This window comes from Trichosurus vulpecula, chromosome 3, assembly GCF_011100635.1.
Source record: "Trichosurus vulpecula isolate mTriVul1 chromosome 3, mTriVul1.pri, whole genome shotgun sequence".
In the NCBI taxonomy this organism is placed as follows: Eukaryota; Metazoa; Chordata; class Mammalia; order Diprotodontia; family Phalangeridae; genus Trichosurus; species Trichosurus vulpecula.
The window spans coordinates 279,452,822-279,475,254 of NC_050575.1; the positions used below are offsets into that span (position 1 = coordinate 279,452,822).

Below are 22,433 nucleotides of genomic sequence, written 5' to 3' on the forward strand. Positions count from 1 at the left end.
CATACATACATACATACACATACACACGTATAGGCCATAGTGGAAAAAATGCTTAAATGATTTTTTTTCTTGACCTGGCTGTAGCTGGCTGTAGTCCTGGGGCAGTAGTGGGAGCCTCTAGTGGTGAGGAGGAGGGCAGAGAGTCGGCCTGACCTGGATGGGAATTAGATTGCACTAAGTAGTAGCATCACCAGAATGGGTGAGGTTGCTGCTGCAAAGATAGTTTGGAAAAGGGTTCTAGAAAAGCCCAAGACTGGAGGGTGACTGAGTCACTAGATGTGTCTCCTTTTTCCTCCTACATCATAGCTTCCTAAAAGTGGAGAAAGTAGTAAACAGAGGAAAGAAATAGAAATAACTGAAGCACCCGGGGGATCCAAGAGACTGAGAAAGAAGCCTTTGTTCCCAGAATGCTCTGGATCATGGACAACCCTGTTGCATGAGAGGTGGGTGTGCCTGGGCATAGTTAGCACACCCTGTACACACCCCTATGACTAGGGGTTGAATTGCCCTAGATTTTGATCATAAAGGGAGTTGCTTAAGGCCATTTAATGTGCTTTCTAATGGGGCATTAAAAAACAAAAGTTGTTGCTAGATTTATAGGAAACATGTTGAAGGACACCAAAGGAGGAAACAGGAAAAATGTGCCAGACACATGTGAGATGCAGCTCGTATAGTGCAGTGTAGATTTATGGATGGTTGCCTGGGGCCCAGACGTAAGTACTAGGTGGTGTTGAAGAAAGAATCTCTTCAGTGATCAGTCAGTCTGCTGAATGATCAGGCGTGGAGAACTATCACTTGGCAGGAAGTGAATGCCATCCTCTCCAGGAATTAGAGTGAAGGATCTCCACCTGCCAAGGGTCATTCCCTTTTCTCCCTTTTTGACTTTGTGGACTTAGTACAGTGCCTACACATAGTTAGCACTTAGTAAATGGGGTTTTTTTTTGTTTGTTTGATTTATTGACTTTTATTTGGGAATGGTGCTTGATTGCCTTTTAAATTTTTTTATTTATTTATATTTTTGGAGGCAGTCAGGGTTAAGTGACTTGCCCACGGTCACACAGCTAGTAAGTGCCTGAAGCTGGATTTAAACTCAGGTCCTCCTGACTCTAGGGTCAGTGCTCTATCCACTGAGTCACCTAGCTGTCCCCAGATTGCCTTCCTTTAAAAACAGTCTGTGATCACTTCTAGTCTCTTAATGAAAGTGAAATTTCCAACACCGATCTTAAAAGAAGTAACAGAAATCACTGGAAAGTTGTTATTTTTAGACCTTTCTAGGCTGGAGAGTATCTGTTACTTTTGATCCAGTTTTGTAAATCTGCTCTACAATGTAAGTTTAAAGTCTTCTTCAATGATAGGGCCATAGATCCAGATCTGGAAGGGACCTCAGAGGTCACCTGATCTAAACCCCTCATTTTACAGATGAGGAAACTGGGGCCTAGGGGAATCACGGGGTTTGCCCAAGGCCACACAGGTAACAAGAGTCAAGAAGCATGGAGTTCAAGTTATGTGTCCCACCATTCCACCAACAGAGGGTGGGGTTCTTGGAGGGAATGCTGACTACTTATCCCCTTTGGGTTCTAGAGGTAACCCTGAGGTGTTGTGGCTTCTAACATGGTTGCACTTTGGTGTTTTTTCCGTTGATTATCAGCCAATGGCCTCAATCAGCTTTTAGGAAAGGTTATTTGCTAAGAAAATATAACAAGAAGAGTTAGTACAAAATATTCTCCCCAAATATGGAACACTCTTTCACCTGCATACACAATGTTGCCTAAGGACTGTGGACTCAAACGTATAGTCTGATGATGGTGAGGCACACATCTGGCTAAGAATAACCTCACAACTCCCAGTTATTGGAAATTCTCTTTTTCGTTTATGAAGTCTTTATGAAATTCGCTGAAGGGCATGTTATCAGTGGTGGACAAGTTGCTCTGTTGGGCTGGCTCCCCACATGGCATAGTATTTAAACCATGTGCTGCCAGTGCCACTGTCTCTTCCCTTTCACCTTGATTATCTTGGTACGCTGCTTCATGTGTGGCAAGATCGTGGGCAACACAAGTAAGAGGCCTACCTGGGGCTGCTCTAGGCAGAGTACACTGAGGGAGACACCCTGGACACATGGGGCCTTTAGCAATATTGCTGCTGCCAGATGCTGCTGGCACACATGGATCTGACTGAGATGTTTTTGAACTATAAGCCCTTGGACAAATGAGCCCCCATCCCTGAAGGCCTCACTCAGCTATCTGGCCACAGGGCCTCCAGAGATGGCAATAAACCCACTATTAGGGGAGAAATAGATGTATTAAAGATCAATTCTTTGGCATGTCCATCTCAAAATTGCTGCTTGGTTATCTCCTGACTCCAGCTCTGGTGTACTCTGGCACCAACTCTGGTCATTGATGGGATCTTTAATGGAATCTTAGGATCTCTTGAACACAGAGAGAGAAAGACTCTTTTCTCCTTCCAAGCAATTTCCTCTTAGGGGCTTGGCTAGAACTCTACCATTAGATTAGATTGTCATTGGACCAATTGTATTCAAACTAACTTGCTGATTTATACATAGACCCAAAGGTGTGTCTAATTCTTTCCATCATTCATGAGAAATTTCCTGTGTAATGTTGCCTCTCTTTATCTTCTGATCAAAGCATTTTATTCCTCTCAAACTGATTAAGGAGTTTGCTTTTTTGATAGATTTATTGATTCAATTGATTTGTCTAGGTCTTGTTTGATTATGTGCCTTTAATCAACCTGTTAGCAAGTATTTAAGAGTGTCAAACACTATGCTAGGCACTGGGCATATAAATACAAAAAAAATGAAACAATCTTTACTCATAGTGAGATTACATTCTATTAATTATATTAATTGGGGTGGGAGTGGAAAATACACATACACACACATTTACCAAAAGAAAAAAAATTGTCTCATTTCATCTCCCAAATCCCAAGAAAAGTTTAAAAAGATTCTTTCAACCCCCCAAAATAATTGTTAGTAGAATTTCAATCCCCTACTCCTATTTCATATATTCTTACTTGTTGCTTCAGGTCTTACTTGAGCAGTCATGGTCAGTGGCTGGGGGAGGTATGAAGTGGCAGGATCTAGGAGGACTATTTGATGTCAGCCTAACTGAAAGGGGTTAGATTTGACAGGTGAAGAGCTATCACCGGTCGGCTAAGAGATTAGAGCATTTGAATGGTCTTAAAAGTCTTAATGGTGGTTGGGACACTGCAAGGAAAGTCAGATTTCTCTCATAGTAGTTATTAGTGCATACACATAGAGGAAGAAAAGAAAACCAAATATTAAAAATAATTTTTAAAAATCCAATTTATAGGTCAGGCTTTTAGTGTCCTTTTTATTGTGTATGAATTTTTCTTTTACTTATTATTTTCAGAACTAAGGAAATCCAAAGCTGGAAGTAGCCCAGGTCTCTCTGGACCTCTGAGAGTCCTGTTGTCAAGCTTGAGATCAAGTGGCTTAAGATCTTGTTCCAATTGCTTGGAATTATCAGTTGGCATCCAGGTATCTTACAGCTGGGGGGAAAAGAACATTTCCCACAAAGCCAAGTATTCAGGGAAGAGTTGGCAAGGAGCTTCTCTTGTATTTGCTGCTGGGCAGACCACCCTCTTTCCTCACTTCGAACAAGGAGGTTGATGGCTTCCTCCACTTCTGCAGCTGGGGTAAATGGTACTGAAACTAGTGCTGGCATCAGCAATGTTCTCTGGCTGCCAGCCATGTACAGAGGAGGATACCTTTGTGTAGTCAAAGAGTGCTTTTTTTTTTTAAACTTCAGACACTTTGACTAATACGAGCAGGGTTGTAAGCTCAAAAATTTACCACTTAATCACATGGCAGACTTCAGCTCTTACTATTGTTAAACTCTTGAAGGCTGGCAGACCCATTTTGGGGGTGACAGTTTGGAGTTTAAAGAGCAGAAAGAGGCTTTTCTGCTTCAGCTCAGATAATTCCTGAGGGGGCAGCCAGGGACTGGTTCTCAGGCAGGTCATTTATAATCTCTGTAGTTTTGTGGATTTGCCCCTTGACCCTCTTCCTCAGAGTACAAGGTAATCCTGGGAGGGTCTCATCCACAAAATAGGGAAGAGTCTTTTGTGGAAGAAAACAAAAAGTGGCAAGAAGAAACCTGGAGAAGGAGACCCTTATGCAATAGGGAGACCAAAAAAAATTGCATTAGAGGCTCATAGATGATCTCTGTTACTTTCTTGATCTGTAATCTGTGTGATTTGTTCTTGCTAGGAAAGAAAAACATGGACACTACATCAGTGTTCATTTGTGGAGCTGTTGTTTTAGCTTTTTTTTTTAAACTCATGCGCGCGCACGTGTGTGTGTGTGTGTGTGTGTGTGTGTGTGTGTGTGTGAGAGAGAGAGAGAGAGAGAGAGAGAGACAGAGAGAGAGACAGAGAGAGACAGAGAAACAGAGACAGAGAGACAGAGACAGAGAGAGAGACAGAGACAGAGAGAGAGAAAGAGAGAGAGAGGAGTTGATAAGCATGGCTGTTTGGTATTTAACAAATGCCACATAAAAGTAGTGCCTCCCTCCCCCAACCCCACACTGGACTAAGAAGATTTTCCACAGGGTGAGTATAGGCATACATTTTTAGGCAACCAACTCAGTTTATCTCTTGTTAGGAAACATTCTACTTTTATGTATAGACCTTGAATCTTTGTAGCTTACAATCTAGACCAAAGGGACGTGACCAGACATGAAGATTTAAAAAACACATCCCAGAGCCAGTCAGCCAAACAGACAGGGTGCCCATTGATGAGGCTACTCAGAGCCATTTGGAAATTCTGCAGTAGTTAAACCCTGGATCTTACCTATGCATTAATGCAGCCTTCATAGATAGGGTTTTAATGCCAGGAAGGGTTGCCACCACAGAAAGATAATTTACTGTCCTTTGGAGAGTAAATTCTTGGCTGAGGAATGGAATAAATGAGGGCCATCTCCATGGACCTGGTTGGCTTCATGGAACACATCGAATGAGGGATAGAAATATCAAGCAACTCCTGAAAGGTTTGTTTCCATGCAATAATTAACACCCCACTGCCACACAGGATTGCTTGGCTTATGAGATGCTTTTTTTTTCTTCCCAGCTAGAAGTCGCCTAGACTCTGGAATTTGAAATGAATGATGCACCAAACTTTCATTTTAGAAGAGATCAAATAGGCATTTAGAACTGATTTCTCAGTTTTCTGTTTGTTGGCTACAGACTGGGATGGGGAGATAGTGCACTTGCCTGAGTGAGCTGGGTTTAAAAAAAAAACTCTGTTTATGGAGCTTAAAGTAAATAAATCTGACCAATGTGATAAAATAGGCATGTGTCAAATACGAGGTCTCCCACAAAACCGCAGCTAGCAAGGGCAGGATTGCTCTTTGGATTCTTTCCGTTGTAGCACCTGAGTAATTTTCCCAAACCTGGGGAGTTGGCCAATTTATCTGATGGCCTGCAATACTGCTGGTGTCTAGACTTTTATTTGACCTTACTCCTCACAAGATCATACTACTCACATGTTCAGTTATTCCTACAGAAAATCCTTGAAATATAAACATAAAACATACGGTTTCAAATATTTGCCATGTCTAGCATCAACCCAAGAAGTCAGGGCTATAAGTAAATAGTGATGGGGGCATCAAGACTATAGATCCTAATCTCTCTTGTTGCTATTTGTGGCTTGGACCATCAATCCAAAATCAGGTACTAAGCACTATACAAGGTTCTGGGGAGAGATAAAGATAAAACATGGTCCCTGATTAATAGGGAATTTTTAAATGTGTTCCAGCTGTATTGTGATATTCTAAAAGATTTATCTTAACAAATAGAGAGGGTCCCCCATGCTTGATTTTTTTTCTTTTTCTTTAAAAAGTATTACTGATGCCTTTTGTTTTTTATACCAGGTTTCTCCTATTTTATCTGCCCCCCCCACCCCCGCCAAAGCTCTCCCTTGTTACACAGAATAATATGTAAGCAAAACCAACCAACACAACAATCTTTTAAGTCAGTGTATGTAGGATATGGCACCCACAGTCTCCTTCCCTCTGTACTGAAAAGAGGAAGGTGTGTTTTAGCAGCTAGGTAGCACAGTAGGAGATAGGCAGATTCCAGAATAGAACACTGTAACTGCAGTCAAGGCATCCTGTGTGATTGCGGGCAAGTCACTTACCTGTTGTTTATCTCAGGTTCCTCATTTGTAAAATGAAGTTATTAATAGCGCCTACCTCAAGGAGTTGCTGAGGATAAAATGAGATAATATTTGTAAAGCGTTTTGTAAACCTAAAACCCCTATATAAATGCATGCCGTTATTATGATCCTTTGGAGTTAATACCGGTCATAGAAGTAATCTGTCTTTAAAGTGTATTATTTCTGTTTACATTATTGTCATCGTGTCTTGATTCTGTTTTCTTTTATCTGCCTTAGTTCATACAAGTCTTTCCATGACTCTCTAGATGTCTCGTATTTATCATTTCTTTCAACACAATAATTAGTCCACTATGCTCAAATAATACAATTCATGATGCCATTCCCCAATCAGTAGCAATTTATTTTATTTCCAGTTTTTTGCTATTACAACAGGAGCTTTTAAAAAATTAATATATGGGATATGTAGGAACTTTCTTCTTTTCTGATATCATTGGGAGTCTTTGCCCAATAGTATCTAGATATTTTAAATGTGCTTGACTTTTTTTGCTTCATAGAGAGTTAAAGAGAGGATGAATTTGAACTGATGGTATCTTTTAGAAATATCATATTCTTGTTGGTTTCCTTGGAATATCAGAAGTCTATCTATAACTTTTGCCAGCCAGTGCTTCTCTGATTTAGTATACTTCCTCAGAATTTTAAATTCATTTTCCTTATATGATAAAGAAGTATGGTAAAGTAGTAGAGAGAGAGATCAGGAAGACCTGGGTTCAAATCCCACCTTTGGCACTTCATAGCTGTGTGACTCTGGTCAATTCATGTAATGTTTTTGAGTCCTCACTATATTCTTGCTTCTGAGGCAGCTGGTGGTACAGTGGATAGAGCCCTGGGCCTGGGGTCAGGAAAACATGAGTTTAAATCTGGCCCAAGACATTAGCTTTGTGGTCTTGGGCAAGTCCCCTAGCCTTAGTTTCCTCAACTATAAAATAAAGATAATAACAGTACATACATCACAGTACAAACAGTTATCATGAGGATCAAATGCGATAATATCTGTAAAAAGCAATTAGCACAGCAACTGGCACATAGTAGGCATTGTATAAATGCATGCTTTCTATAAAATGAGGATAATAGTAGTACCATTAGCCCCTACTTCATATGGCTGGTGTAGGGATCAGATGAGGTAACGAATATATGAAAATTAGTTATTATGATGAACAATAATGAATATTAATATTATTGCTGCTACTATCCCCCTGCTATGCCAAAGCCCAATGCATTGTTGATGCCATGAGGGAGGGTAGTAATAGCAATGGATGGCTCCTTGGGGTTTTGCAGACTGGGGACTTTATGTACCCTGTGAGCCTTATAGTAGTTGTGAAGCCTGAGAAATTGGGCTCTGGTGGTACCACTGATTAAATTGACACCCCAGTCATTGTGATTCAATTGTTGCCAGAAGTCAAGGAATAGATGAGGCACGTGGAGTTCCATGATGTTGTGAGTATTGGCTTGACATGGAGGACAGCAGACCAATTGGCATACTTTCATGTTCTGCTGCTACAAAAAGGCAAGATAGACTTAAATAAATCAGAGATATGCATTCCCCTTACCCGTGCCTCCACTGCAAGAAATGCTTCAACACACTAAAGTGAGCCAGCTATTAGTGCTCATGAAATAGAGTAAATGTATGAATATGTTCATTGTGTGCCAGTGCGATACCATAACAAAACTGGAAATAGATTATATTAATTATAGGGAAGGGTTTCATAATACTTTTTTGTTAATGGTACCAGAAGCTCCAAGTCACCCAACTATGTATAGCAGACCAGTCCTGTGCAATCCTAAAAAACAACTTCATCTCAAATCCAGATTAGAAGAAATAAGTGTTGAAATAAAGGAGCTACTAAAAAATGAAGAGGCAAAAGTTGTATGACTTAACATTGAAAAATCTTCCTTAGAGCAAACTCCAGAAATTACACTTACTAATGAAACTGCACCAATATCCACAATGATATTTGAAGAGAGACAGGCATTCTTAGACAGATTTCAAAATCTGCTTTTGAGTTTAACGGCTGTATCAGCAAGGCAACATTGCCCTGCTGATATAATGGCACAAACTAAGAAACTACCTTCTGCAAAAACCTCTTTCCAGTCCTCTTCAGTGTTAGTGCCTTCCTTCCTGAGATTATTTTTGGTTTGCCCTTTACATATCTTATTTGTACACATCTTATTTTCACGTCTCCCCCATTTAGACTGTGATCTCCTTGAAGGCAATGATAGGTTTTTGCCTCTCTTTGTATCCACAGCACTTAGCATCATACCTGGTACATAGCAGAAACTTAATAAATGCCATTGACTTGTTGACTTGACTAGCAGATCAACTTTACCAGAGCAGAGTAAATTTTGTTAGAACCACCGTAATGAATATATTCTCTCATACTATTTGACTAAAAAAAACCCAACAAGCAATACAGTAAAACCTGCATACAACCATATATATGGCCGTTGTAGCCATGGTAAAACAAAATAAAATGAAAAACATTAGAAAAATGGGATAGCTATCAAGAAATATTCTTTATGATAGATGTCAAACACTCTTCTGGCAGCCTCAGTTGCCTCAATTTTAAAATGAGGATAATAATAGCACCTACTTTCCAAGGTTGTTATGGGGATCAATTGAGATAATATATGTAAATTGCTTAGCACAGTGTCTGGCCCATAGTAAATGCTATATAAATGTTAATTTATTATTAGCTAGCTATTACACTAAGAAAAGATGGAGGATGAAAGCTTTGAACTTGAATCTGGAGGGTGAAATTAAATAATAGAAGAAGGTAATTTCTTAAAATGTCCTGATCTCCTCTAGGCAAGATACATTGAGCATAAAGGTGTCAATGAGAATGCTGTGGGTGTGTGTATGTCAGGAGATACCGGCAGCTTGAAATCGAAGCCCACGGGAAGAACATATTAAAAGTAATGAATGTTGATGTAATACCAGTTTTAAAATATACTTTAAGAACTGTGAACAGAGATGAGAAGTATGTAAACAAAAACCCATTCAATGTTAGTTAAACACAGGTCCCATAACCCTAAGGCAGAAATAAAAATATTAATGCTTTCTCATCAAAAATGAGAGATTTGACAGATGTTCTCAAAGCCCATATTTAGATGCTCTACGTTACATATATGTATGTATAATCCTATATAAACTTATATAAAAGCTGTTGGAATAAGCAGATATCATATCACCAAGCAATAATAAAGGCTGACAATAGGTACATGTTGTTGGATTTGTTGAAGACAAGCCAGAATATTTTTACTTTTGGATAGAATCTTATGAAATCACTAAGATATAAGAGTGCAATCAAAAGGCCTCAATGGGCAACTTCCACATGATCTCAACCAATAATAAGTCAACAAATAAGCACTGAACAAATGATTGAGTTATATGAATTTATTTATAGAAACAGAGGGGTTTATGGTAGCAATTCAGGATCAGGTCATCAGAAATCATAGAAGCGTTGTTCTTTTTTTTAAACCATTTTTAAAAATTTATTTTTAGTTTTCAACATTCATTTCTACAAGATTTTGAGTTACAAATTTTCTCCCCATCTCTACCCTCCCTCCACCCCAAGATGGCATGTATTCTGATGGCCCGTTTCCCCTGTCTGCCCTCCCTTCTATCACCCCACTCCCCACTCTCTTATCCCTATTCCCCTTACTTTCTTGTAGGGCAAGATAGATTTCTATACCCCATTGCCTATATATCTTATTTCCCAGTTGCTTATAAAAACAATTTTTTTAACATTTGTTTTTAGAACTCTGAGCTCCAAATTCTCTCCCTAGAAGGGTTATTCTTAAGGAGAATATGTTTGTTCACCAGTGTGGATCATGCAGGGAAACAGTAGAAACTGTGCAATACACAACAATTGTGCAACAGTTTAGCACCTATCAAACACTGAGAAAGACACAACCTGGTAATTAGAATGATGCATCAGAAGCTTGCTATCTTTCATGAACTAACAGACCACAGGTCTCTATAACACAAACCTCAAAACATCATTGAAAATGCAACAAAAAGGGGCAGCTAGGTGGCACAGTGGGTAGATGAATAATAAATAATAAACACTTGATAAAGTAGATAGCGGCAGCTAGGTGGTGTAGTAGGCAGACAGTGGTAGACTTGGCATTTGGAATAACTGAGTTCAAATTCTGCTGTAAGCATTGTAAATAGTAATAGCTACCAGATCACAGGGTGGTTGTGAGCGTCAAATGAGGTAACTATAGAAAGTGCTTTATAAACTTCAAAACACTATATATTTATTATTATTATTATGCTAGGTTTTTAGGGTAAAAGATATGAGTTCAAATCCTATCTCTAAGACTTATCAGGTAATGACCCTGAGCAAGTCACTTAACCTCTGGTGCCTCAAGCAACTCCCTAGGATTGAGATAGTGGACCTTCTGAATTCTCAATGTTAGTATGATTTTCCACCCTGCAAGTTCCCCACCTTTAAGAAATCACAGATCATTTGCATAGTGAAAACTGATTATAACCTATACTAAGCATACTATTTGGAGCAACTAAAATAGTGTCACGTTTGAATTATTTCTATAAAGTAGAGTTTTCATCTTAAAAAGGGAAGGTGGAAATGATTGATGAATCTCTTGCAGAAAATTTAAAATTAGGGAGAATTATAAATTGGTTCCCTCATTCCAATTTGTAAATGAATTTTGTTCACAAAAGAAATGTAATCACCCCAAATGTGAGAGTGGGTAATGGCCTGAATTTAGGGTACTTCTGCATGATAATGATGTGGATTTCTTGTTATGATGCTTTCATGCTTGAGAAAATCCATCTTACTTCTCAGTATTAGGTTTCCCTTCTACAAAGTGGGGGTTGATGCTTTCATGATTTGGGACTCATGGGAGCTGAGTGAGTCAAAGTGTATGAAGAGCTTGGGTGGTAACAGAATGCCTAGTTAACTTTAGTGGTGTTGAAAACTAGCCAGGAGTTACAGGAAGGGCTGATCACACTTGTTTTTGTACATTCAGGCCTATAATTTTCCTCTTAAAATGTGCTGCTCGTTTACAATGGTGTAGAGTGGCTTAGACAACTCCTACCTTTGTGTGCTTTGGCAGCTGCCGACTAATTTATTGCATTTTGCATGAGAAGAGGTATTTTCTCTGTTTGTTCTCACAAAAGAGCATGTAAACAAGAAGGTTCAAATAAGTTTTAATCAGATAGTTTAAAAAGGAAAGTTCTTTAAAATTTCCAAGGATATACAAGGAGTCAAAAGAGAGTGTGATAGAGTACAAGAACATTAGATGAGAAGCCTGGTCATCTGGGTCTCAGCCCTGACTCTGGCTGTATAACCTAGGACAAGGCACTTGATATCTCTCTCTCTCTCTCTGTCTCTCTGTCTCTCTCTCTCTCTCTCTCTCTCTCTCTGCCTGATTCCTTACTTGTAAAATGAAGGGACTGGACTAGAATGATTTCTCAAGTCCCAAGGGCCCAAACCCAATATTCTATGGTCTTACAAGGGCAATTAGTATGAAGTTAGAGAGTCCCAGGAGTCCTTTCCTCTTCCACAAACATCAGCAGGTTTTGAGTTACCTGCTCCAGATAATTGGACAGAGCTATAACTAGGCTGAGATGGTTGAAACTTCATCTTGGGGTGCTGACATCCTGGATGGGGGGCTGTCGACTTTCCTCCCTATGCCATTATTATGTCTCATTGTCTTCATCTTGAAGGATGGGGGAATGGAGAATGAGCATTCATTAAGGACCCATTATGGACCAAGCACTTTCCTAAGCTCTTTGAGCCACTACCTTGAACATTTTACCTCGATCTCAAGGCCTACCTCCTTTTCAGCACTTCTCTTGGCACCATTGTACCTAACCAAAGTGGACTGTCTTCTACACATAGAATTAGGAAGGCTTAAATTTGAATCCTGCCTCAGATACTCACTAGTTGTGTAACTCTGGGCAAACCACTTAACCTTTCTCATCCTAATTTCTCATCTATAAAATGAGGGTAATATGAGCACCTAACCCACATGATTATTGTGAGGACCAAATGACATAACACATGTAAATGCTTATCATCACCACCACCACCACCATCATCATCACAACCCTACCCCTAATTGAATTTGTCCTGGGTACCCGAATCCCTAGTCATGGCCTTGTATCTTGATCATGGTAGACTAGAATCGTTCAACAGATAAATGCAGAAATATACTAGCCTTTCTTCATTGTGTCCTTCTGATCTTCCTCAGAGGATAGACAGGTGTCAGAAAAAGGGAAGTTGGCATTCTTTACTCCGTGCCTAGGAGAAATCTACTCATCCTAGGTGGGTAACTGCCTGCAATGTTCCATTCACTAAGAAATTTAAATGTTCAATATTTTATTGCCAAACCTTTCCAGCACAAAACTAAAGTTACCCTTTGGAGAGGGAAGATAACATTCAAGCTTCTAAAGGGATTTTGTTAAACTATATTCTTTTTTAAAAAGAACTCTTTAATAATTCACAACTTCAGTATGGTCCTTTATGTTATTTCATAAAATATATATATATTTCTTTCCATTCTTTCATTCAATTCAATTCAATTAAACAAACATTTCTTAAACTCCTTTTTAGGCCAAGGTACTGTGCTAGGTACCAGTTACACAAAGACAAAAATAAAATAGTCTGCCCTCAAGGAGCTTATATTCTGGCTTAGGAGGAGATATAGCATGTACACTGATAAGGAAATAAAAAATAATTTGAGGTGAACGAGAACATTAGAAGTGGTTGCTTCAGAGAAAGCTTCATGGCACCCAAGATGAAAAGAAACATGAGACTTCTCAAAGTCAGAGATGGGCAGAGTGTATTTTCTAGGTATGGCGGATAGTTTATGAGAGTGATGCATTATGTGATGTTAAATTTGGGGAGCAGTGAATAGATGAGTTTGGTTGGAATACATAGTTAGTCAGCTAATAAGTATTCATTATACCCTTACTACATGCCAAGCACTATCCCCAGCTAAGTGCTGGGGATACAAATAAAAGTAGAAAGACAGTCCCTGCCTCTAAGGACTTTGCAATCTAATGTAAGTGAAGATAACCTGTAAAAAGAAAGCTGAAAAGTAGGAGGAGGTGTCAGGCAGGGGCATGGTGACTAAATTCAGAGAATGAGGGATGGTAGGTCTAGGGCCTTTCCCTAAAATGGAGGTTGGGAAGAAGTCACCAATGGGAGAAGGAACCTGCAAGAATCGAGACAGATGGCATCTGAGACATAGTGGTGTAGTCTGGAGATTCAGCGTGTGTGAAAGGAAAGAGTGTGAAATAAGGCTGGAAAGGTGAGCTGGATTCTAGAAGGCATTGAATGTCAGGCTAAGGAGATTGTATTTTATTCAAGAGGAAATAGGGAGACACTGAAGGCTTTTGAGCCTTAGAGTGAAATGGTTAGACCTGTGCCTTAGGAACATGATATGCAATATTTACCATAGATAATCATCTGATCACAGATTAAGAACCAGAAGGGGCCTTACAGATCACATCCAACTGTGTCATTGTATAAAGGGAAAAACTTAGGCCCGGGGAAGATGTCTTGCCTAAGGTCTCGTAGGCAAAGCAGATGATCTGGGATTCAGACCCAGGTCTTCTAACTCCAAATCCCATGCCCTTCCCACTGGGCCACATTGCTTGTTATCTTCAACCAGAGACAAGCAGAATGACTTCTACCTCTTTGTATCTTCCAAAGTTCACAGTATGTAACGACCACCATCACTACCACCATTGTATCTCACGTTTGTGTTGTATGTTAAAATTTGTAGAGTATTATGTGATTTGTACATGGGAGGTATTCAGTGAATATTTGGCTGTGGTTAATTCTCTATGCCAACATGGTGACCTCCATCCAAGAATTTTGAAAGCACTGGGAGGTTTAGTTACACCTCATCATGCTCTCATAAAAAAGTATCATTATCCCCATTTTATAGGTGGGGAACCTGAAGGTCAGAGAAGTTAAGCGAGTAGCCCCAGGTCACGAATTAAATTAATAGATTGCTATTTATATTGTGTTAAAAATTTTAATATACTTAGGTCTATAATTTGCCATTTAAAATAAACTTTAATCTTTATAATTTTAACTACCATGAAGGTAGTTTGTTTGTGATTTTTAAAAGCTATTGACTTATAAGCTTAACTTCCCCTTCTTAATTAGTGATGACTAGTATAGTTGGATTACAATTAGACTAAGGAGTACATATGGGTGAAAATAGACCCTTCTTTTTTTTTTTGTAAAATCAAAATACTCTAAGAAGTTTATAGAACTATTATATAATAAATCCACACTGAAGCAAGTTGCTGGAAAGAATAGATTTTTATCCCACAAGAGGGATAACGTATTACCTCACAACAAAAAAATCTTAAATTTAGATTTATTTAAACCATTGAGCTTTGAAATAAACTCCAATTAAAGAATTAATTAAAAGAATAAAATCTATATACACCGAATCCAAAATGTAACCAGAATCAGGGCAGAATATAACAGGACTATCACTTCCTTCATTTAGGACACTGTGAAGTATGTTGTTTGTTCTTTATTTTGGAAGAGGACCATTGGGGTGATGGCTTGACTTGCAGTGAATCGAAGTGAAGTAGAGTTGCCAAAAGTTACCATTCTTATTCTCTCTTCCAGATTCATTGAAGTCCAGTGACAGGACAAAAGTTAAGACTACTGGTGATGGCCCAGGATGCACCGGATGACCTTCAATTTCTGGCCAGTTGCTAAACACTCCACAGCACCTGCTTTAACCACCTTCATAGCTTTTGAAACAAATTGTTCTCATTCGCCCATTTTGCCAGGGGAAGTCTTCACATGCTTGTTGTAGACACCCCACTAACTCATTGACAGGTTTGAGACCTGTTGGTTACCCTCAACCTAGTTTAGCCCGTCTGCCAATGTGGTTTACTGGGTTGTGGCCACTGTGCATGCTACAGATCCTTGGAGCTACAGGTGAGAAGTGAGTGTCAGGTAGATACCAGGAGCGGATGAGAAGCCCTGAAAAAAGCATGGGAAGTATATTGAAAAATTGGCTAGCATTCAGAAGATTGTGACTAGAACAATGAAGGGCCTCCAGGTTATGCCAGGGGAGGACTATTTGTCAGATTTGGGGATTTTATCCTAGAAAGAAGAAAATTTAATGGGGGGGTGAGTAGGATGATAATAGATGTCTTTTAGTATTTGAAAGGCTATGGAAGAGAGATTAGACTTGTTTTGTTTGATCCTAGTGGACAGAACCCAGTGATAATAGGTAGAAGTTTAAAAGGGGCAGATTTAGGTAAGAAAAACTTTTTAAGAATTGGAACCATCTAAATGTGGAATTTGTCCTTCATTCCTTTCAGTCATGTCTGACTCTTTGTGACCCCATTTGGGGTTTTCTTGGCAGAGATACTGCCAAGTGGCTTGCCATTTCCTTCTCATTTTACAGATGAGGAAATGCAGGCAAACAGGGTAAAGTGACTTGCCCAGGGTCATACAACTAGTAAGTGTCAGAAGCCAGACTTGAACTTAGGAAGATGAGTCTTCCTGACTCCTGGCCTGGTCAAAATAGAGCCCCTCCTCTTTTTTTTTTGTAAAATCAAAATATTCTAAGAAATTTACTAGAACTATTATATAATAAATCCATACTGAACCAAGTTTCTGGAAAGAATAGGTTTTTATTATAGGTTTATTGTGCCACCTAGGTGCCCTAAAAGTGGAACAGGCTGCTCCAGAACATAATGGGTTCTCTCTCTCCAGAGGTCTTCAAGCAAAACCTGGGAGATCATTTGTTTTCTACAGCACAGCTAGATCCTGATTAGCACAAATTATGAATCCCCTTGAATTCACACTGCATATTTCCACTGGGCTGGAACCAATGATTACATTTTACATAGTTATAACTTTGAATAGTGCAAATTTGTATACCTATGACCACTTTGGGAGGCTCATTTTTGTACTACTAAAGACCTCTCTCTGTTACTTTTTTTGTGGGGCTTTAGTATCTTAAAAATAAGGACTTGAATAAGACCAATGGTTCTTGATCTAAGGTCTGTGTAACAAATTTCAGGGGCTCTGTGAACTTGCATGGGCAAGAAAATTACATCTTTATTTCTGCTAACCTCTAACCGAACATTAGTATTTCCTTCAGTTCTTTAAAAACATTCTGAGAAGGGGTCTCATGCTATGGGGGCCATGATGCAAAAAAAAAAGGTTAAGAGACCCTAGACTAGATGATCTCTAAGGTGGCCATCAGCCTTATATCCTTTGACCCCATAGGAGGATGAGTTAATAATTTGCTAATACACTGTATGTCACTAAACCAAATGTCATTTGAGAGCTTTTTTGCCGGTGCCCCCTGCTGGATGTTTCTTAGCAAAGGTCTATTTATCCTAGGTGACTAAAGCATGTGTGGGGGCCATGTCCAGTGATCTATATCTTGCCACTGGACCCAAATGGCCCCAGAGGAGAAACTGAAGTTGGTGATTTTGCACAGCCCTCCCTCACTTAAATCCATTTTGTTTGCAAGTCATGGCATCATCTTCCTGATGTCTTGGTCCTCTTCAAGAACAAAGGACAAACAACAGCAAAGCCTTGGAGTACAAGTTTCAGGTGAGAGCTAACTCACCAAGGGTTTTGTGTGGGAAGTTTCTATCAGCAGGGTCAGAAGAAGGCACCTCCACCTTTGCCAGAGCTGGCAGGCAGAAAAAAAAATGTTGATTTAAGAAAATAGATTATTCAGGATGAGGGAAGATGGATTGGTTGATGGAGAGGTGTCAGAGACTATTGTTGGCAGATAAAGGATCTCCTTGTCACCAAGCCAACACTGATACATGAGAAGGAAGGGGAAGCAGGTGTGCAGCCTGTCTGGCAGTTTGGTTATCTGCTTGAAGGTGATAAACTGGTTACTGATTACAGAAAAACAACTCACAATTCCACCTGGATGTTTCTTCTCTCCCACCCCTGTAACTGTGAGAAGGTGGTAAATGAGCAGTAAAGGAAATGTATCTCTTGAAGTGGGAAGTGCTAAGTAGGTTATTAAAAATGAATAAACTGAGCTAGAGAATCAGGAGGTCTGCTCCGATAACTGAACATGTAAAAATACACAGTTCTCAGAGCCCTCACAAACAAAAGGCCTAATGGAATTACCGTGTAGTCTTTCCAAATGTTAGGAAGATGCGTTAGGAAATAGCATTTATATTTGGGGTTGTCCAGTATAATGTAGGTCTCTTGAAGCACATATCCTGTCATTCATTTTGCATTCAGAAGTGACCTGGCATGGCGGATAGGGAGTTGGAGTAAAGATGACCTAGATTCAAGTGCCACCTCTAACACATGCTGGCTTTGAAATCCTGGCCAAGTCACTTAAACCTCTCATGTGCCCCATGATTCAGATGAGAAAGAAAAAGAGGAGCTGTCTGAAGAGAATAATGTGGATGCACAGAGAATGCTGTTATTTGGTCTTTGTTTTCAAGTAGGACCATTGACATCATGGGATGTCGATTCCCATGTGAACTGCATTTAAGTGAGATAGAGTTACACAAAGTCATCAGCCTTACTCTCTCTTCCAGAGTCATTGAAGTCCAAATGCAAGACAAAAGTCAAGATGACCGGTCATATCTCGGAACGCAGTGGATGACCTTGGCATCTTTAACGTCTGATCGAGCTCTAAGCACTCCACAGTGCCTGCTTAAACTGTCTTCATAGGCTTTGGAACAAGTTGTTCTCATTTGCTTATTCTGCCAGGGAAAGTCTTCACATGCTTGGGGCAGACATCCCTCTAACTCACTGTTGGGGTGGAGGCCTGTTGGTTACCTTCAACCTGATTTAGCCTGTCTGCTGAGACAGTTTTTACTGGGGTATAGCTGCTTTGCATGCTACTGCTTCTTGGAGCCATAGAGAATGAACTAGCCAGCTTAAATTATGAAATGACCTTTACACTTAACACAAAATGAATTAAAAAAAGTCTGGAATAATACCATAACACTAGGGTAAGGAGTGCTAAAATTCAGAATGAGTTGAAATGGATGAGAAAAGCAAAAGATACGAAGTTATATTGACAAAAAAGAGAAAGATCAAGAAGGGATAGGACCAATGCTTAGAGCAGATGGGATCGATGATAGTGGAGGGCAGAGAGAAAATATTACTTCTCAATTCTTAATGAGGTTTTTGTTTCTCTGCCTGGACTGGAAAGGTCAGAAAAAATAAGGCTCCTAGGAAACTGATATCCAATAGAAAAACATAGTGAGAGATAACATAGTTGATGAGATTAAGTCACCCAGGCGAGATGAAATACATCTTCAGGCACTGAAAAAATTATCAGGTGTTATTGTTGAACTACTGTGAGTGATCTTGGGGCAAATGTTCTGACTTCTGAAAAATGGAAGAAAGTAGAAACTGTAAAATGTAGTTCTACAAATTGGGCTTTCATTCCTAGCAAAATTATAGACTGTATCATTAAAGGAATAGTTAGTATATATCTAGATGAACAAGCAGAGCTAAATCAACAGGCATTATTAAGCATCCATTGCATGATTAGTGCTCAATGTGAGAAACACTGAGCATACAAAGAAGAAAGAAAGCAAAACAGTCCCTGCCCTCAACAAATGTATATTCAAATGGGGGAGATAATATGTGAAAGTGCATATAAAATGTAGTTATAAAGTAAACTTGGAGAGACACTAGAAGCTGGGAGGGCCAAGAAAGACCTCCTACCTCAGGGGGTACCTGAGTCTCAAAGGAAATCAGGGATTCCAAGAAGTGAAGGTGAGAAGGGAGATTATAAACAGGCATGAAGGCCAGATAACCAGAAGAGAGAATGGAGATGGTAGCTGGAGTGTCATGTGCAAGGAACAATAAATACGGCTCGACCTTAGAGTACATGGAGGGGAATAATATGTATAGAGTGGAAAGGTAGGAAAAGGTAAGGTTCTGAAGAGCTTTAAATGCTAAACAGAAGAATATAAAGTTAATCCTAGAGGTCATTGGAAGTCATTAGAATTTACTGAGTAGGGAAGTGGTATATCTAGGTATGTGCTTTGGGAAAATCAGTTTGGCAGCTGTGTAGAAAATGGCTTGGAGTGTGGGGAGAGACTGGAGGCAGGTAGACCAACTAGGAGGGAGGCACTAACAATAGTCCAGGTGCATGATGATTCAGGGTCTGAATTAGGCTGGCAGAATGGGAGATTTGGCAACTGATTGGTGAGAATGAATATTTGAGTATGATCCCAAAGTTGAGAATCCGGGTGACTGGAAGGATGGTGGTACCTTGGGTAATAGTAGGGATGTTTGGAAGGGAAGTAGATTTGGGGGAAAAGATAATGAATTCCATTTTGGATATGTTGAGCTTGAGATGCCATGGGACAACTAGTTGAAAATGTTCAATAGGCAGGTGGTGACATGGGACTATTCCTCTTGGTTTTATGTCATTTGCAGATTTGACAAGCATGCTATCTAAGTCATTATCCAAGTCACTGACAGACGTGAAATAGAATAGGTCCAAGCACAGATCTCTAGATATCTCTTATCAAGTTGATATCAAATCACTGATGATTACTTTTGGGGATCTGGCCCTTCAATTGGTTCTAAATTCATCTAACTATCTTATCACATATGCCTATTATCTCTCCATTTATTTTTCTACAAGAATTACGTGAGACATTTTAAACGTTTTCTTTGCTACACAGAACTTTCCTGTGACTATGCTTCAGGACCAGTCATTTTAACTTTCTGTTTAATTCTTCTTTCCTTCCTCTTCTTCTTCCTTCCTCCTTCCTTCTTCCTTCTTCTTCTTCCCGGGAGATACATAATCTCACATACCAGTTGTCTGTCTCTGTGGTTGTTTTGGGGATTACCGTTACAAATTTACCTGACACAGTGAGCAACTTAAATGGAATTCATTCCACTAATTAGAGTTTTATTTGAGTTAACCAGCTCCTCTTTAAAATGCAAGCAGTCGTTCTTAAGAGTTAAGCCTAACAATAATTTACACCTTAGTATAAATAATGGAATTCACAAAATCAGATTACTTTCCTCCTAATACCTAGATGTACTGCCCACATCCTTCACTGAAGGGTTGGAAATATTGATTTATGGAGCATCTGGGTAATTTGTAAATACTGAGAACTTCACAGGCTTGTCTCCAAACCTGCACTGGGGAAATTTGGAACCATCAGAGGGCAGCATTAGGGCCCTTGTTTTCTGGGGTCGTGGTGGGGGTGTGTGAAGGTAAGAGAGCTTGTATCATAACATTTCACTAGTAGTAGGGTCTCACTGCAGATTTGTTAATTGATTGATGATTGACTGTAAGGAGGTGGGACAGTGCCAAGGGACCTGGACAATTACTTAATATTGCTAAGGACTCTGCTGGCTGGCAGCCAGATGAGTATTACTGAAAACTGCTTCAACTGGGTTCCTTGGTTGCCAATTCCTGTCATAGAATAATAATGATGATGATAATGATGATGCACCTAAAACCATTTTCCTCCTCTTTAAAATCCCAGTGAACTCTTTTCTTTCCAGTGCCTATGAACCACCTACTTCTCTCTTCAGTGCCAGTGTTTCCTTTTAAGATGGTATTATAGATGTATGTTACTTGAAACAAACCATGTCTGTGAAAATCTGGATTTACACAGATAAATTGGGAGTGATTATTGACTTTACAAAAGGATTCACCATAAGATTCCTTTAAATAGGAAGCTTTCCCAGTGTCTGTTAAGTATAAGATGTACCAACATTCTTTTCACACAGAACTTTGAGGTGGTAAGACAGTATAGTGGATGGAGCACTGGGCTTAGAGTCAGGAAGACTTGAGTTTAAATCTAACCTCAGACCCTTACTAGCTGATTTCTGGGTAAATCACTTAATCTTTGTGCCTCAGTTTCCTCATCTGTAAAAAGAGGATAACAACAGTATTTACCTCCCAGGATTGTTGTGATGATAAAATAACATGGGCAGCGCTTTTTGCAAACCTTAGAGAGTTATATAAATATCGGTCATTATTACTATTATCATTATTATTATTTTCAGAAACAGATTCATAGTTCACAGTAAGGGATCCTTGTACTGATCCAGCAACATTTGCTTTAAGTAGTCTTCCAGTCCTCTGTCTTTGCCACTTGGCCTCACCCTAGAGTTAAGCATGGAGCTTCACTGAACCATACACCTTCTTTCACCTGGTTCTTCTTGCGACAAATGTCAAGCATTTATTGGTGAGGTGGATGATCCCAGGACTAGAGGTGGATTTAGTGGCATAATCTGTGGTCATGAAACAGAATGGATCAGCTGAAGCTGTGGTTTCCTTAATAGTTATTTAATTTTTAAAATAATCTATGTCATGGATTATTTCTTCATTGGTTTAATTTCTACTATGCTTAGGGTCAGTCAAAAATCATTTATTAAGCACTTACTACATTCCAGGCACATACTTTACTTAGAGGGTAAAGAAATAGCTTTTACTTTTTCTCTTTGTTTTTAAAATGTTTCTTTTACTTTTTGGAAATTATTTTGTGCTCAGGCTGATTGCCAAAGTTTGGACTCTTATTTTTTCTTTTAGACTTCTCACATTTCTTTTGACAAACCTTATTTGCTGCAGATCCACAAACAGTAAACTAACATTAGCAAAAGCAGGTTGACAGCATAATTAAAAATATTTGCAAGGACTCTGGTAGAAAAGGTGAATTTAAGGTTTCACAATTTTCCAGGCCTCACACTGTCATATATCATAAATGGTGGGAGAATATTTTATAGTATTTAAAACTGACTCTGGGATAGAAAGATTCCATAGGCTTAGGAATCCTTGACTTAGAATGGTTATAGTCTTGGCCCAGAACCTGATGTTCTAAGTTTATATGGACTATGTGTTATCTTGGAGTTAGCTCTTAAATCAGTCTTTTTGTTTGTGTCTTCATCTGGGGTTTCCCATGGCAATATCAGAATTTGGCTTATTTTGCCCTTACCCAAACTTACTCTGGCAACATCAACATACAGCTGTGTCAAATTCTTCACAATGGAAGTGAAAGATAAAAAGATTGTCAGCTCACCTGCAAGCACTCAGGCTAAAATTCACTGACCATAACAGTCTTTATTTAACCCAACAGAAATGCAAAACATAAAAGATCTACATATGAAGCCATGAATAGTTGAAATAACACTTATCACCTCCTTGAAGAGGCTTAACTTCACAAGGGTCCTTTACAGACTTCTGGAGCTATGGTTCTACCCTAGGTTTGAGAACCTCTTTGAAAAAAGGGAAA

At 39.3% G+C, this 22,433-nt stretch overlaps 1 pseudogene; it reads left to right on the plus strand.

Moving 5' to 3' along the window:
- Positions 1-1,967: 1,967 nt before the first annotated feature.
- On the plus strand, positions 1,968-2,209 carry LOC118842483 (annotated as a pseudogene).
- Positions 2,210-22,433: the final 20,224 nt, after the last annotated feature.